Source organism: Belonocnema kinseyi, chromosome 8 (assembly GCF_010883055.1).
Source record: "Belonocnema kinseyi isolate 2016_QV_RU_SX_M_011 chromosome 8, B_treatae_v1, whole genome shotgun sequence".
NCBI classification, from domain to species: Eukaryota; Metazoa; Arthropoda; class Insecta; order Hymenoptera; family Cynipidae; genus Belonocnema; species Belonocnema kinseyi.
Genome location: NC_046664.1, coordinates 95,512,987 through 95,517,965, shown reverse-complemented (window position 1 = coordinate 95,517,965; position 4,979 = coordinate 95,512,987). Strand labels below are relative to the sequence as shown.

General features: G+C 26.2%; 1 protein-coding gene across 4 annotated transcripts in view; it reads left to right on the top strand.

Annotated features, from left to right (window-relative positions):
• The window catches only part of LOC117178928 (early endosome antigen 1), a 50,892-nt gene that overhangs the window by 981 nt on the left and 44,932 nt on the right, over window positions 1-4,979 (top strand). The window lies entirely within an intron of this gene.

Here is a 4,979-nt window from a genome sequence, read left to right as displayed (position 1 = left end):
TACAATTTTGAAGTGTTGCAAAATTTTTAATTTTAACTCAATTTAGTCATTTTTAAGTTGGATAGAAATTCTAGGTATAGGTTCATCAAAATAGAATTATTTTAAATTCCCGATTTTGAAAACTAAATTATTTAAAATTGATCAATGTTTGACTGTAGAATATTTCAAGAATAAACAAGTTCTATAAACTGTTAAAAATAGAAATAATATCAAAATAAAACGTCCAGAATTGAATAATTTAGTCTAAATTTGGCAAAATCAAATATTTAAAATTAAACCGTTCTAATTGAGGATTTAAGAAAATAACCTTCACAGCTAAACAGAATTTGACTGATGAAAGACTTAATTAATCAACAGTAATTCTACCTTTGTTCAAAGTTAAAACCTCAAATTGAATTTTTATTCTTTATTTATTTTACAATGAAAATCATGTAGTCGGATGGAAAAAAAACGTAAATCTATTACGAAAGAGTATTTATAGAGAAATGCGTCTATTAGTGAAAAGAGAATTAAATTTAATCGAGATTATGCAATGCTTATATATATCTGCAAAGAAGCCTTTTATGTTTGCGGAGCTTTAAAACGAATTAAAAAAGTGCACTCTTTTGGTTTTTTATTTCAGTTTTTGAATAAATAAATATTAAAGGCTCGGATTGAATTAGTTATTTCAAAAATCACTTAATTTTCCGTGTTTTAAAGACAATTTGAGATATGAAATGTTACAACAGAAACAATAACATCTGATGAAAACTGTACATTTTGATTCTCAGACTTGACATTTGCAAATATTAATTTTCTCAAAAATTATGACTGAAAAATATCTCTCCCCTTTCGCTTAAAATGCTTTTAGGATCACGTTAAAATTCGTTGACAATTTTGAATATTTAATATTGTACAAAAAGTATCTACATATTTTCGACAAAAGAAATATGCATTTAAAAACTTTTATTAGGCATCAATGGCATATTTTGGAATTTTTTTCAATTAATTTGAATTATGCTACTTTAAATTTTTTTATAATCCTGAATTTATTTAATTCTTCGAACTACACTCAATTCTACTCAATTCATTTATTTCGCCCAGAAGTCTTTTTAACTCATCTTTAATTTTCAGGCATTTTATCAAATTCTTTTGAATTCCCTTAGATTTTTTTCAAATTATTTCAATTTTGATGAACTACATGAATTTCTCATATGTTTTTAAATCGTCATAATTCACGCTGTTTTTTTATGAATTCCATCGCATTCTTCTAATTTACCTTCAATTACTATAAATTCACTCGAATTTCATCTAATTCGCTGTTTTTTTTTTCAATTTACTTAAATTTCGTCAATACTTTGCATTGTTTGCAACTAGCTTGAATTTATTTGGAATTCACCCTACGTTCTTATTAATTAATCCTGAATACTTTGGAATTCTCTTGAATTTTTCAGCTTTTTCTAAATTCTATTGAATTCACTTAAATTCTTCTAAATCCATTTAATTCTACTCAATTAAATGGATTTAAACCAATTTTGCTTAGTTTTTTTTTAAATTAACCTTGAAGTCCTTTAATCTGACCTTGGATTCTTAGACATTTTATCAAATTCTTTTTAATTCCTCTAAATTCACGCCTTTATTAATTTCATTGAATATTCTCGTTTCCTCTAAATTCACTCAAATTGTATTTATTGATTGGCTTTTTCCATTTCTCATGAATTCTTCAAAGTTCACCTGGTATGCATATAAATTCCATCTAATTCTATTGAATTCAAATGAACGTTAATCACTGTTGGTCACTTTTACGGTTTAAATAGGTTACTTTTTCACTTTATTCAAGTAAATTAGACCAACATTTAATTATAACATTCATTGATTCCTTGTTTAATTTTAACAGCAATAATTTACATTTTTCGAAAGGTTAGTCGTTCAAATAATCCCTTCTCTAGTTCAATATGATTTCCGCTGCACTCTGTACTAAAATTATTTCGAAAACTAGCTGCCACAATTTGAATAGATAGTGAAAATGAAAAAGAATTCCAAAAGCAATACAATTTATTGCTTGTTATAAAAAAGACGAATCGAATGTTAAGTACCCACTAGTTACCAATTCGTTACTTCTTTACAAAAGTAACTTCGTTACCAAATAAGTAGCTATTTAAAAGAAACTTTTTACGTCTCATTTTCAGGTATAAGATATCGATTTACCTTATTATATGAAAATACCCATTTTTGTAAGCGAAAATATCGCAGTTGTTTTGGAACTATTGGGGAGCAGTTTGAGATTTCAATTGAATATTAATAGAATTGAATTATTCGCTGTTTTTACTAATTAGTATAGTCCCTAACTACCGAGCTCTTTTCGAAGTAAGAGAGGTAGCCTTTCGGCCCTTTTGCGATGAAATTACAATTTTTCGGAGAAAGGCAAATATGTGATTTCCAAAAGACTTCCCAGACTGAATAAAGAGGGGAAACAAATGGTACGCTTTGTGCGTTTTCTCGGGTTTCCTCCTGCCAACATGTATAAACGCACATTGCATCTAATGTTTACACACGATACGAGAATTTATTTGTGTTCAGAACACGAGTTCAGAAATTCGTTCGCCTCCGAGAGCTTTGTATACGAACATTGTGATTATTCCGGGAATGTTATGTACCTGAAGTTCCGAACGTTCAAATGAACGAAATATTTTTCCCCATTTCTATTTTGCCCATAAATATTTTCCAACTGCAATTTAAAATACGCATTATAATTCGGTTTCAATATTAAATTATTTACAATATAAATTAAAAAAAGACTTTAGAACTTTTTCTGGTTTACAAAGTCATCAGTAAAAAATTTCTTTGATTTGAGCTTTCAGAACTTCAAGCACATGGGAATGTTTTAAATGTTATTAAACCGAGAATAAGCCTGGAGTTTTTAGTACCGGGAAAAATCCGGGACTTTTTTTTAAAACATTTTTTCAGAGATGTTTTTACTTTTCTAATAATTCTCGTCTCAATCTTCGAAAAAACTGTGTTTTGGAGTTATGCTCCATTTTGTGGAAAACAAAATAAGGTACGAAAATAGATAGATTGACAAAAACTGTACACCTGAAAAAGAATAACAAAATTTTCAGGAATTACTTTTTTGTAGGATAAGTATTTTTTGTTGTATTTTTGAAAAACAATATTGAAAATAAAAAAATTATATTTGAGTACAACGATACAAGCTACGTGAATAAGTGAGACAAAATCTATTCAACCACAAAAGGTTTACAAATTTGTTACGAATATTTTTTTCATAGGAAGCGTAGTTTTTTTCTAATCGTAAAAAACAAGATAAAAAATATAAAAACAAGACTGTTTCAATTTCCATGCATATTATGAATTGTCGTGATAGAAATTTATTAAAGAGATACATGTTTCAGCGCAGCTAAGAATAAAATTTAACGCAAAATAAGAAACAAATATTAAAGTAATCATGATAAGTATAATTCGTACTTTGTTATGCAAAATCCGGATGCCCAATCCCAGGTCGAGGTAAATAAAAAATGTATTATATTTGATATCAAAGTGTTGAGTCTAATGTAGAAAATTTGACATTTTGGGCAAAATCGAGCTCAAATACAGAGTAGTCGCTGGACCTGGAAATCAGTGAAATGACAGTGAATTTATTTTTTGACTGAGAATTTTACTAATTTAAAAAAATAAATCTGTCCAGCTTTGATTTCAACCGTATTTTAAATAATTAGCTAAATTTGTTATATTTTTCAATTATGATATCATTCAGTTTAAATTGAACTGTACTTTAAGTATTAAAAAGTAAATAATCATTTATTTTACAAGATGATTCGGAATCAGTTCATATTTTTAGAATTTCCAGATTTAAACTTTAAAAATTAAACTGTTTAAATTTGAAACTCTTATTAGTTAGATAAATGTAAACACCCGATTGAAATATTATAAACTATTTTTAATTTTTAAATAACTTTAAAACAATATATTCGTATATAATAGCTTTAATTAAATTTCAAATATTGTTTCAGTTTAAAATATTCTTTTTTTAAACCAGTCAATTTGAAATTTTTTAATTCAGAAAAATAAAAATGATCTAATATTTATAAATAACTGACTGTTCATTTAAAACCCGTAATTACAAATGAAAGAAACAAAACTAAACTTGGAACGTTAAAATTTTAATTACATTATTCAAAAAAATTTAATTTGCCAATAAAATTGTTGAATTGTGATGTATAAATAACCATGTAAGACCTACTGTTTTTAGAAAAAATGCAAGTAAGTTCAAGAAATGTTTAGAAGTTTTGACAAAAATTCAAAATTAATTAAATATCTGAAATGATTTCAAGAAATTTCTAAGATTTTTAAGAATTGTGAAGGGCTTCAAAAGAATAAAACACATTTCCTTAAATTCGTAGGAAAATTGAAAATGAGTTTTTATTTTGAAAAATTAATTTAAGAGAATCTTTAAAAAGATTTAGAAAGACTTACGAAACTATGAAAAATGAATGTGGAAAATTTTAAGCAATTTTCTTTTAATTTGGCATAATTTTTCAAAAAGATTTAGGAAAAATGCAAATCATTTTAAAAGATATTTAGAAGTTCTTAAATGCTTTAACCCTCAATAAATTGAATTTCAACAGTGGCTGATTCAACATTGTTATCTGACGTATAATTTGAAATGTTTTTTCGGAACCGTTTTATTTTATTTCAGGTTTACAGTTTCAATTTATTTATTTGTTTATTGACCAGGAATTTTGTACATTTTTTCAGACTTTAAAATGTAAATCCACTTTATAATTTTCAATGCTCTAAATTAAAGAATCAATTAATGAATTTAAAAATTGTAAAAATTATACCATTTTAGGGAATTTTAAGCTAGACAAATTCAAAATTGAACAATTACGAGGGTGGATTGATAAGTTTCCGGCCTGACCAAGAAAAACAACGTTTTTAAGAATTTTTTTTTTTTATTTCTCAACATAATCTCCTCCAAGGCT